This window comes from Aotus nancymaae, unplaced genomic scaffold (genome assembly GCF_030222135.1).
Source record: "Aotus nancymaae isolate 86718 unplaced genomic scaffold, 86718_ANA_hifiasm-v0.15.2.pri h1tg000033l, whole genome shotgun sequence".
In the NCBI taxonomy this organism is placed as follows: domain Eukaryota; kingdom Metazoa; phylum Chordata; class Mammalia; order Primates; family Aotidae; genus Aotus; species Aotus nancymaae.
This window is the reverse complement of record NW_026988447.1, coordinates 3,247,355-3,261,923: the sequence shown is the minus strand read 5'-3', so window position 1 is coordinate 3,261,923 and position 14,569 is coordinate 3,247,355. Positions and strand designations below refer to the sequence as shown.

Below are 14,569 nucleotides of genomic sequence, written 5' to 3'. Positions count from 1 at the left end.
AATTGAGATTTAACTAAGTTTAATTTTTAATATGCTACTTCAAGCAGATATTGAATTTAATAAATAGCAGCATAGTGCATTCTCTGTGAACTACACTGACAACAAATTAAAATTAGGAAAAAATGCAAGGCAATTGGGTGTATCTTACAGAGAATAATTTACTTTCAATTCAGGAAACATCTACCGAACATTTTCTTTGTGACAGACATTGGTGCTTGGAACCTTTGTTACAGAGAGAGAAAAGATCAGAGCTTACAATTAGGAAGGGAAACAGAGAGCGGTAAGTCAGTTTTTGTAAGACAGTGTGATAAGCGCTGTGAAAGCAGTACGCTGAGCACTACGAAAACTTTGAGAAAAGACATTTAACTTAGCATCAGATGCAGGGGAAGGTTGATTTTGGAAGACTTTCCAAAGAAAGTAAAAATTACAAGTAATTTACATGAAAGTTAAAATTGTTACTCTTCTAAAGGCTTCTGTTGCCACAAGCTGCTTTGCACAACTCCAGGAGGCATCATTCACATTGCTATCCATGTAAATGTCAGTGTACCCCACGGGATGCTTTTCACATTCAACACCGTGAGTATGGTACGCCTAGAGTTGTGCAACCTGGCAGCGCTGCTGGGCTGATTTCTCCAAGAGAAACTTACTATACTCACTTTATTTTATCCCCAGACTAACGTAATTTACTCTTAAAGTCAGAGATTTGTTTGCCACAGGAAAACGCAGTTGCCTACCTCTATTTATCTCTCTGTCTCCTCAACTATTCCCTTCCTCAAATTTGCCCATTCCATATGTTATCCGATAAAGTGCAGTTATGACTGAACTAAATGCTTCCTCTCTTCACCACATGCATAGAACTGAGAAAGTGCCCACCTCCCTCCTTCTCAAATTTGAAACTAAGAAAGTAAAGGGCTTCTAAATGGAAAATTTTAGAGATTTTGTGTGTTTTAGCTAATGTGTCATTAAGAAATATAAGTCTCAACTGTTAGATAGTCCCTCACCTAAATAATAATAAAGTTCAATTTCCATTATGAAATAAACTTGCAATTAAGAGAAGTGAAAATGTGTGTGCGTGAGTGTGTGTATTCCAAGAATTACTCAGTATCTATTGAGAAAACGCTAACATGCGTGCCTATAATTCACATTTGCTGCTGCTGTGGACCTCTGAGTGGATGTTTTCAAGTGCTTACACAAGAATTGCTCTTAAAGACTTGGGGTGCCAGTGACCACCAAAGACTTCTTACTTAGGTTGAGTTCTGCAAGAACAGATGACTGTATATGATAAATTTATTGCTATGTAATGGAGATTTGTCCTGGGGGTGGAGGTCCTCCTAATTTCTGCGAGTAGGATGTTAGGTTTCTCAAATAGAGGGAGAGGTTCATAGTTATATTCCAGGATGTGGAAGAGCAACTGATATAGAATCTAATAAGTAATTGTTGATGATAGAATGAATGAGAAGGTGAAGAGGAGTTCTTTTCTGAATAATCATAAGATGACTTGTAATGAAGGTTTAAATTCTTTGGTGCTTTTAGCTTAGACTATTTTAAATGTATATTTAGTTTATAGATTTCTTCTAAAAAATTTTTCCCTCTACCTTGCAATTACTTTTAAAATCACTAACATTTCTGTGAAGTCTGATAAGCTACCCTCGCCTTGTAAAGTAGCATGATGGTGAATAAAGAAATGACACAATACAAGGAATTAGGGCTTTCATTCTCTCCTCTATTGAGTCAGTGCAGAGAAAAAACCTCTTTGAAAAAAGAGTACTGGTAGCAACATGAGCCATTGTCCTGGAGATCCTTAGGAACAGGAAGGACAGGCTTCCAGGTAGGTAACTTTGGAAAAACTAGAACAATAGTGACTCCTCCAATCCTAATTATACTAAGAGATGTAAGTGACCCTGAAGAAGAGATGAAACACCCTCATAAATAGTTACACCCAGAGATGGGCAGTTGGTGTTCTTTAGTGAAGACTAAAACCTTCCTTATGGAATTAACTGCGTTAGCACAGAACTCCACACATAGCTTGGGCCAATCTCGTAGACATAAAAATGAAATGTAGCGACATCCAGCTTAAGCTCTGACACGTAAAGAGTTTGGAAGTCATCACTCCCATTCTTATAAAAAGATAAACCTACATAAAAACTGAAAATCAATTATTTTTCTTAGACCCATCAGAGAATTGAAGTTGCAGAACAAACCACCACCCCAAAAATATGGAGACAGGAAAATCATGGTTGATTTCACAGTTCTTGGAGAGAAAGTTGATGGAGGCCTAACTAGGTGGGAATTCTTAAGCTGTATCTTCAATGTATTATTGGAGACACAGTGGGGATTAACTTGAAAGTGAGAGCTTGCAGGAGGCTGCATTAGTAGTGGGGACTCCCCACTTTCCCGGGTTTTACTGCTAGGCAACTTACCTATATTTCACAAAAATACGGAGAAATATACAATAGTAGTACTAGCAGCAGGGAGAGGACAAGTAAACACCAGGAAATGCCCCCCAACAGTCTTATAGCAAAAAGCTTATTCTCCAAGGGAAAATATCTTGCAGAGGTTTACTAACCCACCAGAATAAAGGGCATTTCTTCTACTCCAGGCTTTTCTACTCTTTCTGCCCTGCCTATGGTGGGGAGGAAGGCTAAGAAACACTTGTGAAGGTCAGAGCCCTGAAATCCAGGCTCACTAAAAGACTTAGATTGAATCATAAAATTACAGAATACTTCCCCTCTACTGTACCTTGCCATGAAACCAACAAGGCTTCAGGGTAAAACAGTGAATTGTAGCTTAAAGAACTTCAGGATGCACACTCTCTTTGAGGAAGAGTACTTTGGGAGCCCAAAGGCAACAGCATAGACAAATACTAAGGCACTACGAGACTTCTATACCTACAGTATTCATTAAATACAGCCCAATTACTAGCCAGAATAACACAGAAACTCACATTACCTCAGTTTCTACTGCCTGTTGTATCGTGTTTGGCTTTCTACAACAATAACAAATTACAAAGCATTCTAGAAAGCAGGCAAAAACAATCTGAAGAGATATATAAAAAAGCACTAGAACCAAAGTCAAATATGACACTGCTAATAAGTCAGGGAATTTAAACTATCGACATTAATATGCTAAGGGCTATATTGGAAAAAGGTGACAACATCAGGAAAACGGGTAATGTTAGCGGAGAGAAGGAAACTCTAAGAAGGTATCCACAGACGGCTAGAAACCAAAACATTGTAACAAAAATGAAGAATACCTTTGGGCTCATCAGTAGACTGGAAGTGCCCAAGAAAGGTGTCAATGAGCTTGACGACAGAGAAATTTCAGAACTGAAATGCAAAGAGAACAAAGAATGGAAAAAAGAAACAGCAGAACATCCAAGAACTGTGGTATAGTTTTTAAATTTGTAACATATGCATAACTGGAATACTGGAAGAAGAAATAGATAATAGAGCAGAAGAAACGTTTCATGATACAAGGTCAATATACCAAGTCAACTGTTTTCCTGTGTATCTTTCTTGTATACCTATACATCATCAATGCACAACTGAAATTTGAAATTGAAAAATACTTTTTAACAGCATCAGATATTGTCTAGATATAACTATTTTACAGGATTTATATTAAAAACTGTAAAACTCTGATTTAAAAATCAAAGAAAATCTAAATAATAGCAGAAACATTCTGTGTTCATGGATGGGAAGACTCAGTATTTCTAACACACAAATTCTTCCCAACTTGAGCTATAGATTTCATGCAATCTCAATCAAAATCCTAAAAAGGTATTTTGTAGATAACGATAAGCATATTCTAAAGTTTACGTAGAGAGGCAAAATACTTACACCAGCCGACGTAATAGCGAAGAAAAATAAAGACAACTCACACTACCCAGATCCAAAAGTTACTATAAAGTTACAGTAATCAAGACAGTGTGGTATTGGAAAAAGAGTAAATATATAAGACAATGAAACATAATATAGATTTTAGAAACAGACTCATGAATAGAGCCAACTCATCTTTGACAAAGGACCAAAATCAATTCAAGAGAAAGACTAATCTTTTCAGTAAATGGTTCTGGAACAACTTGACATCCATATGCAAAAAAATAACTCTAGACACAGATCTTATACTTTTCACAAAAATTAACTAAAAATGAGTCATAAACTTAAATATAAATGAAAAACTGTAAACTCCTACAAGGAAACAGAAAAGAAATTGTGGGTGATCTTGAGTTTAGCAATGAGGTGGTAGATACAACACTAAAATTATGATTCATGAAAGGAAAAATGTTGATAAGTTGGAATTTATTAAAATTATAAACTTATGCTCTATAAAAGACTCTTAAGAGAATTAAAAGACAAGCCGTAGCCTGAGTAAAAATATTTGCAAAATGCATATTGAATAAAGGACTTGTATTCCAAACATATAAAGATTTCTTAAAACTCAATTAGAAAGTGAAATAACCAATAAAAATAAGCAAATGATCTGAACAGACATTTCAATAAAGATTTACAGATGGATACCAAGCATATGAAAAGATGCTCAATATCATATGTCATTAAGGAATTGCAAATTAAAAATAAGATGCCACTACATACCTATTAGAGTGGCTAAAATGCAACAAACTGATAACACCAAATGCTGACATGGATGCCAAGCAACAGGCATTCTTATCCATTGCTTGTGGGAATGCAAAATAGTACAGCCATCTTAGAAGACAATTTGGTAGTTTACTAATGAAGTTAAACATAATCTTATCACACAATCCAGCGATTGCACTTACAGCTATTTATCCAACTGATTTTTAAAATTTACATCTCACAAAACACGTACACATATGTTTATAGTAGCTTTGTTCATAATCACCAAAAACTGGAAGCGACAAACATGCCCTTCAATTGGTGAATGGAGAAACAAATTGTGATACATTCATACAATGTCATATTCAGTAATTAAAGGAAATTAGCTATCAAGCCATAAAAAGACATGGATGACTATTAAATGCATATTGCCATATTAAAAAAGCCAGACTGAACAGGGCTACTTTCTATATGATTCCAATGATATGACATTCTGGAAAAGATAATGCTATAGCAGCAATAAAATGATCAGTGGAGGGCAGTGAAACTATTTTGTATGATGCTTTATGGTAAATATGTTACACTATGCATTTGTGAAAATCTTAGAGAACCTCACAGCACAAAGTGAAAACCTTAATGTATGAAAATTAAAATACATTGTTTTGGAGTTCAGGGATCCCAGGATGGAAAGCAGGCTGTGAAAAATACAATCTACATATATTAAAATTATAGAACCACCTCACTGAAGACGGTGAGGGAAAATGTGCTGACCTAAGCTAAGTACCTTTAGAAAGAGGTGCAGTCTGAAAGGTTAAAAGAAAAATATATTGTACATCAGCAGTGTGCTCTAGTTCATGACATGGTCCCCTGTGGAGCTATGACTTAACAACTCTGACAGTGGTATAAATACATATGATAATTGAACAATTAAATAGAGGGTTGGCAGATAGCAGAGGACCAGGTTTTTAATTGTTGGAGTGGGAGGTTGCAGATAAGCAAGTGGAGAAGCATATGCCATATAATAATGAGTCAAAGTTGGAGGCATTAATATGAACTCACGTTTAGTTTAATATGAATAAATGTGATTACATAACAAGTATATACACATACATTAGTATATATTCATATATCTCCCTGCTCTGTCGCTTGACAGGTCCCAGAAACAATGATACCCTAGTGGCAACAGATATGCTTAGTGACCCGATTTTGGTTTTTAATACTATTCTCCAGTAGAAGGAACCAGAGCTGCTTCAATAAATGGCTGATTCTGGGGCTAGGGTAGGAAAAATACAAGTTGAGCCTGGAGAAACTTGTAGCGCTAGAAAGTAAGGAAATGCTTAAAATCAAGACAAAACAAGACACAAACCAAACACAATTTCGGGTATATATCAAAGGGACACAGTAGCTAAAGAAAATAGCTCCACAACTGGCACAGCTGATATAATTTGAGCAAGAAAATAAAGTAGTAACAGATTATGAACCAAGTATAATATAAACATCCACAAGTCTATACTGATGTAATGAATAATTGCATAGAGAAAGAAATGGAAGAGACAGACAATCTCTTGTGCGGAATTGTAACTTATCTGCTCAGAAGTGGAGGAGGAACATAACTTACCACACCCTTGTGAACTGTACATAGAAACTTCCTTCTGAAGAGTACAAAATGAAAAGACAGAAAAGTAACTTTACAGTAAAGAAACCTGACAAACATACTTTAGCCAGGTGATCAAAATGATACATTGACTTAAGATGTGTTGGAAACGGTATTTTACCTCTAGGATCTCCCTGTTAAAAAAAAAAACACATAACTCCAGTCTAATCATCAGAAAAAAATTTAGAACAATTTCAATTGAGGAACATTCTGCAACAAACCTGATCAATAATCCTCAAAACTGTCAAGGACATGAGAAACAAGTAAAGTGTAAGAAACTGTTACAGCTAAGTGGAGCCCAATGAAACCTGAAAACTAAATGTAATGCAACCTGCATAGGATGCTGGTGAAAAAAAAAAAAAAAAATTAGCTAAAACGAAGAAAATACACATGAAGTTTGGACTTGAGTTAATTACAATGTATTAATATTGATTCACTAATTATAATAAATGTACTATACCAGAGTAAGATGTTAATAATAGGAGAAATTGGGTATAGCGTATATGGGATCTTCTTGTAACAGGTTTGCAATTTTCTTTCTTTTTTTTTTTTTTTGAGATGGAGTTTCGCTCTTGTTACCCAGGCTGGAGTGCGATGGCGTGATCTCGGCTCACTGCAACCTCAGCCTCCTGGGTTCAGGCAATTCTCCTGCCTCAGCCTCCTGAGTAGCTGGGATTACAGGCACGCGCCACCATGCCCAGCTAATTTTTTGTATTTTTAGTAGAGACGGGGTTTCACCATGTTGACCAGGATGGTCTCAATCTCTTGACCTCATGATCCACCCGCCTCAGCCTCCCAAAGTGCTGGGATTACAGGCGTGAGCCACCACGCCCAGCGGCTTTGCAATTTTCTAAAACTGTTCTAAAATTTAAAAAATATTATATAAAAAATGTGTATTATATTTTCAGGTCTGTGAGAACTACATCTTATTTCAATGTAGAGTTCTAAGCAATAACCTGTAGAAAAGTTTGTGTGTCCAAATGCCAGCTGATTATTTAATAACACTAACAAATTGTTCCAAATATATGGTTCAGGCATTTATTGTAGGGAAAGGGGACAGAGAAAGTTAGAAACTTTGAGTGGAGTCATATTTGATTTTCTTAAGAAAAATAACTACGGGAGACTGGAAGAAAAACATGTATCACTGATTTAGGACTAAAAAGTGAAACAAATTTATTTCATTACTCAAAAGTAATCACCTCTGGACTTAAAATAAGCCAGATTCCACTCCCATCTCTCTTTAAACAAAGGAATTTAGTATGAAAATAAAATTCATAGAAATTTAAAGCAATGCCTTAACAATATGTTTTGCTATGTGTACCAGACATACACACTTTCTCAAAATTCTATTTCGCAAAGGCATGAAACTATGAGTGTATAAGAAGGGTAAAGAAAAGAAAGCTTGCGTTTCTTAAGTAGCTCTTTATGAATGTACTTAAAGGTGTCTGAATAAAATATAGGTTTACAACTTTTTCCAGTGTGAAACATCTTTTGAATATAATAAGTTTAGCGAGGACAGCTGATATTATTATGTTTATTTTTCACATAAATTTATTAAGAAACTGTATTGTCATGTGGATTTCAGTTCTGATTGTACTAAAAGCCATTGGAATGACTAGATATTCTGTGTAAAAATTTCTAATATGTGGTTTTTACTACTCACATGGAGTCTGAAAAAAATGGCTTCCAGGAAGATCAGTTTTATTTCTGTCATGCTCTTTGAGTTGATTTAGAGAAAATCGCATCACTTATTACCTATAAAATATATATGAAAGATCTATGCCTTTATAACAGATAGGCATGACTGAACATTTAATATAAATATTTTACATACACTTTATTGTTTCACTTAAAACCACAACAGCTGGGGTGTTTTATTATTTAATATAGATATAAAATCTAAATAGTTAACATATGAAAAAATGTATGAAAATGTAAAGACTTGCCTGAATATCTAGGTTTATTTTGGGGATTTTTATAATTTATATGAATATATTTTTTTCTGATAAATTTTGCAAAACCCTAAAGATTTAAAATTGTCATGTATAATTTGTCCTTCTGTTTCTGTCCATGTTAAGGTAATGCAGATCTCCATTCCTTCCCTTTCTCATATTAACAGCTGAAATTTCTACTAAATTTCTTAGAACCAAAGAGATATTTTTATCTTTTGACACTGTTACTCTTCTAAAAGAGTTATATATTTTCTTCTTGACTTTGGTCTCTTGGGAACTCAGAAATCAATTAACAACATAATTTAAAGTTTTCTAATGTTTCTAGTATTTAGGTTTACATACTTAGCATAATCTTGAGCATTTTTTTAATGTCGGAACATCATTAACTATTGGATTCATATTTTTACCTATATTTAACTACTCCAAAAATCTTTATAGTTCTCTCAAAATTCTTTTGGCAATTATAAAAACTACACTCAGATAAATATATTTCTAAACTGCACTACTATACCTAGAGTCAAAGAATTCTTTTTTATGTAAAACAGTAATTTATTTAAGGTTTCAAAATATACATATAGAATGAAAATACTGAAAAAATAGCACACAAGTTGGAAAAAAGGGATCATATAGAATTAGGTGTTCTGATTATAACACCTTTATGATGAATTATATATTATTCAAATATCATCTGTGTAACAGTATATAAGCCAAGATATCTTTAGGTAACAATTTACTCAGAGGTAGTCAAACTAAAAGTTAAGGGCAAACTTCTCACCTTCATTTTAAATACCAGCCACAAGCCCACAGGTCCCCATGGCCACACTCACTACTAACCATCTGGCTATAAAACTGGGGTTCCCACAGCACTCTCAGTTTTAATAGTTCACTAGACCAATTCACGGAACTCAGGAAAGCACGATACTTTGAATTATGGTTTTATTATAGCAAAAGGAATCAAGTTAGAACTAGCCAAAGACAAGACATAAGGAGAAGTCTAGAAGCCTTTCAAAAGCGAAACTACGACAGCCCTTGAGGACATGTTACTCTTCCAGCAATGAAGTATCACAGTGACCAAAGAGCGCTGCCCGCCAGGGAAGCTCACCTGAGTTTTTGGTGCCTATAGTCTTACCGGGGTTTTCTTAGCTAGACATGATTGAGTCATTCCCCACATGACTCACCTCCTAAGGTGCCTGGAGATTAGACTGATATCACATGACTCGAATTTCTTTTTTTTTTTTTTTTCAATTTATTTATTTTTTTTAATTATTTTTTTATTTTTTTATTGCATTTTAGGTTTTGGGGTACATGTGAAAAACATGCAAGGTTGTTGCATAGGTGCATACGTAGCAGTATGATTTGCTGCCTCCCTCCCCTTCACCTATATCTGGCATTTCTCCCCATGCTATCCCTCCCCAACTCGCCACCCCGCCGCTGTCCCCCGCTCCCCGCCAACAGACCCCCGTGTATAGTGCTCCCCTCCCTGTGTCCATGTGTTCTCTTTGTTCAACACCCACCTATGAGTGAGAACATGTGGTGTTTGATCTTGTGTTCTTGTGTCAGTTTGCTGAGAATGATGTTTTCCAGGTTCATCCATGTCCCTACAAAGGATGTGAACTCCTCGTTTTTTATGGCTGCATAATATTCCATGATGTATATGTGCCACATTTTTCCTGTCCAGTCTATCATCGATGGGCATTTGGGCTGGTTCCAGGTCTTTGCTATTGTAAACTGTGCTGCAATGAACATTCGTGTGCATGTGTCCTTATAGTAGAACGATTTATAATCCTTTGGATATATGCCCAGTAATGGGATTGCTGGGTCAAATGGAATTTCTATTTCTAGGTCCTTGAGGAATCGCCACACTGTTTTCCACAGTGGTTGAACTAATTTACACTCCCACCAACAGTGTAAAAGTGTTCCTATTTCTCCACATCCTCTCCAGCATCTGTTTTCTCCAGATTTTTTAATGATCGCCATTCTAACTGGCATGAGGTGGTATCTCAATGTAGTTTTGATTTACATTTCTTTAATGACCAGTGATGATGAGCATTTTTTCATATGTTTGTTGGCCTCATGTATGTCTTCTTTTGGAAAGTATCTGTTCATATCCTTCGCCCATTTTTGAATGGGCTTGTTTGTTTTTTTCTTGTAAATCTTTTTTAGCTCGTTGTAAATTCTGGATATCAGCCCTTTGTCAGATGGGTAGGCTGCAAAAATTTTTTCCCATTCTGTTGGTTGCCGATTCACTCTATCGACTGTTTCTTTTGCCGTGCAGAAGCTGTGGAGTTTGATTAGGTCCCATTTGTCTATTTTGGCTTTTGTTGCCAATGCTTTTGGTGTTTTGGTCATAAAGTCCTTGCCTACGCCTATGTCCTGAATGGTTTTGCCTAGGTTTCCTTCTAGTGTTTTTATGGTGTTACGTCTTATGTTTAAGTCTTTAATCCATCTGGAGTCAATTTTAGTGTAAGGTGTCAGGAAGGGGTCGAGTTTCTGCTTTCTGCATATGGCTAGCCAGTTTTCCCAACACCACTTATTGAACAGGGAATCCTTTCCCCATTGCTTGTTTTTTTCAGGTTTGTCAAAGATCGGGTGGTTGTAGATATGTTGTGTCACCTCCGATGCCTCTGTTCTGTTCCATTGGTCTATATCTCTGTTTTGGTACCAGTACCATGCTGTTTTGATTACTGTAGCCTTGTAGTAGAGTTTCATGTCTGGTAGTGTGATGCCTCCCGCTTTGTTCTTTTTGCTTAGAATTGACTTGGCTATGCGGGCTCTCTTTTGGTTCCATATGAAGTTTAAGGTGGTTTTTTCCAGTTCTGTGAGGAAGGTCATTGGTAGCTTGATGGGCATAGCGTTGAATCTGTAAATTACTTTGGGCAGTATGGCCATTTTCACGATATTAATTCTTCCTAACCGTGAACATGGAATGTTTCTCCATCTGTTTGTGTCCTCTCTTATTTCGTTGAGCAGTGATTTGTAGTTCTCCTTGAAGAGGTCCTTTACATTCCTTGTTAGTTGTACTCCTAGGTATTTTATTCTCTTTGTAGCAATTGTGAATGGCAGTTCGTTCTTGATTTGGCTCTCTTTAAGTCTGTTATTGGTGTATAGGAATGCTTGTGATTTTTGCACATTGATTTTGTATCCTGAGACTTTGCTGAAGTTGCTTATCAGTTTCAGGAGATTTTGGGCTGAGGTGATAGGGTCTTCTAGATATACAATCATGTCGTCTGCAAATAGAGACAATTTGACTTCCTCCTTTCCTAATCGAATACCCTTTATTTCTTTTTCTTGCCTGATTGCTCTGGCTAGAACTTCCAGTACTATATTGAATAGGAGTGGTGAGAGAGGGCATCCTTGTCTAGTGCCAGATTTCAAAGGGAATGCTTCCAGTTTTTGCCCATTCAGTATGATATTGGCTGTCGGTTTGTCATAAATAGCTTTTATTATTTTGAGATATGTTCCGTCGATACCTAGTTTATTGAGAGACGTGACCTGAATTTCTAATCACATAGTTACTCTTTCCAGCATGGCCAGACTTTATCCTAAGTCATCTCATTAGTGTAAATCATCTAAGGGCTTGTCATGAGTCACCTCATAAGCATAAACGACCAGTTTTGGTCTGAGAGGCCTAACTTAAATCTCCCTCTTCCTTCTTCATCTATTTTTTGAACTATGATATTTATATAAAATGAAGACAAAAAGAGAAACAGTACTAATGTTTCATCAATTAGTCTTGCCATTTAATTTCTTTGTTAGACAACTGAACAATGACCGTAAATATAAATTTTGCAACACTAAACATATGGAGGCCTATTTGTGGATTTCCTTCCATATATGAAGTTAATTGAACACATATATCCGTAACTTAGAATTTACTTATTTTCATAATAAACATTGTTTATAAACTAATAAGAATTAATTCAAATGGTAGAAATACAATGAATATGTCATTGTATACTCAATCTCCTTTCTTCAGGGACACTTTACCTGAAGAATGTTTCATACACTGACTACCGAGACTTTCTTTTTTTGCAGTAGGCTGATTTGCCATACACTATTCTTTGCCATTTCCAGAAATTACTTTGTTCAAATTCCAAAAATACTGATATAGATATTCACTAGTATCTAGGTTTAAAATATCACAATTTAATTGATTAAACAAACATCCAAAATTCCAAGTGATAATATCCATACCAGCTTTCATCAACTGCCTTTTTTTTTTCCTGAGAAGCTTATTCTTCTGGTGAGTAGTTTCGTTATATTCTCCTCTTCTGTACTAATTTCCCTGTGATTTCTCTCCCTGCCTCATACTCTCACACTTGGGGACGTGCCGTCTACACTAAAATACTCCATCGGTACTTCGGCAATATTTTGCCTGGTTACTTATCTGTTTCCCAATCTACGTGAACTTGGTAGTTTGTTTATTCCATCATCAGAGGGCCTTTTGCATTGCACTGATATTAGTTGTTAATCGTCTGCCTCCCCACCTGCACTGAGCGTACTCCGAGAAAAGGATGGGGGCGATTTCAAATGGGTCTGTGACACCTCCAGGACCAAGAACAGATCACAGCACTCAGTGATGTTCCACATTCAAATATCAAATATCAGTATCAAAATAGAAAGGAAAAATAAGCAATATCAAAATCAAGAAAATATTTTTTGTAAATTAATGAGAAAAATATATGACCCAATGATGACTGCTCCTTTTCTGTCAACATGAAAAATATATAGGAATACTATAAAATATAAATTAAAATAAAAGTTATACAGAGAGAAGTTCATTTATGAGGATATGATAAAAACTGCAAATGTCTTTAAATACAAATAGAATGTTGGTACTAAACTAGTAAATATAAGATATATTGTGAAAAATATTCCACAGTTGATGCTAAAAAAGAAAAAACATAATTTGAATATATCAAACATTAGGAGCTTTAAAACAGTTCTAATTTCACTGTGTAATTTCACAAATGCCTGTATTTGTGTACATATAGCTATATATACCCATACATACAAATGTGTACTTTGGAGCTGATCCCACGAAACCTAAATTTGGATATGTGAATAGTAGCTTTTAAAACAGTATCTGTGAAGATCCATCTAAAGATAAGTTTGACTTTTAAAATATATTCTGTTTTACTGTGGAGACAAGTTGAACTGGTGATTAAAAAAAAAAAACTGGGAGAAGATCCAAGATGGCCGCTTAGGAGGAAGCCGGGATTGCAGCTCCGAGAGAAGGCACAGAGGGTGACTGGACGCCGCATTTCCACACGGATTTTTACTGCCCACAGACCAGGAGATTCACAGGAGGAGAAGCCCCACGGGTCGCCAGTGCCGCTGGTTTGAGCGGCATGGCTGCTCAGCCTATGCCCTGGGGCAGGGGGCAGTGGCTTCTTATGCAGAGCGAGAGAGACAGAGTTCCCTCTGAGCCAGCAAGGGGAGCTGAAGCAGGGAGTCAAGCCAGGAGACCCCCAGGCAAGGACGTGCCATGAATCTCAGAGCCGCTGCATCAGCTGACGCAGCGGCACACAGGGCAGCAGATTTTAACTGCCCACAGACCAGGAGATTCACAGGCGGAGAAGCTCCACGGGTTCCCAGCGCCGCTGGTTGGACCAGAGCAGCCGCTCGGCCTGCACCAGGGGCAGGGAGCAGCGGCTCCTTGAGCAAAGTGAACGAGACTGTGTCCCCTCTGGTCCAGCAAGGGGAGCTGAGGCAAGGAGGCAAGCCAAGAGATTCCCGGGCAAAGAGGGCCCCACTGAAAACACGGCTGAACCCGGGACGGTCCAGCTCTGTGGGGGAGGGACGTCCTCCATCGGGAAACACCCTGCAGTTCCCAGGGCAATTTGCTGTAACCAAGACAACCCGCCACTACAGAGGCGGGCCAGCATAGCAGAAGCAGTTCTAACTACACCCATATAAACAGGACTGCAGGGAAGCTCACACGGAAGCTGGGCGGAGCCCACAGCAGCTCAGCGAAGCCTCTGCAGGCTGAGTGTGACTAGACTGCCACCTTGTGGGCAGGGAAAACAGTAGGAACACAACTGAAAAGCATAAAGCCCTAACCCCCTGGGCCAGAACACCTTGGGGGAAGAAAAGGGGGTTTATGAGTTCAGCTGCTGCAGACTTAAAATTACCAAAATCAGAAAGACAGCAACTACAAAGTCAATAGGCGGATAAATCCACAAAGATGGGAAGAAACCAGCGCAAAAAGGATGAAGACACCCAAAACCAGAACACCTCTCCTCCTACAAGGCAGCATAACTCCTCACCAGCACGGGAACAAGACTGGATGGAGAATGAGTGTGATGAAATGACAGAATCAGCTTTCAGAAAATGGATAATAAGAAACTTCTGTGAGCTAAAAGAATATGTTCTAATCCAATGAA

General features: G+C 37.1%; 1 protein-coding gene across 5 annotated transcripts in view; it reads right to left on the bottom strand.

The window, feature by feature from the left end:
* The window catches only part of MARCHF1 (membrane associated ring-CH-type finger 1), an 883,830-nt gene that overhangs the window by 306,767 nt on the left and 562,494 nt on the right, over nt 1-14,569 (bottom strand). The window contains exon 2 of one of the 5 annotated variants that reach the window (XM_021676606.2): nt 3,254-3,326. The exons of the other annotated variants lie outside the window; for them this stretch is intronic. The gene's annotated coding sequence lies outside the window, so the exon portion shown is untranslated. The remainder of the gene's footprint in view (nt 1-3,253; nt 3,327-14,569) is intronic. 5 annotated transcript variants of the gene reach the window in all.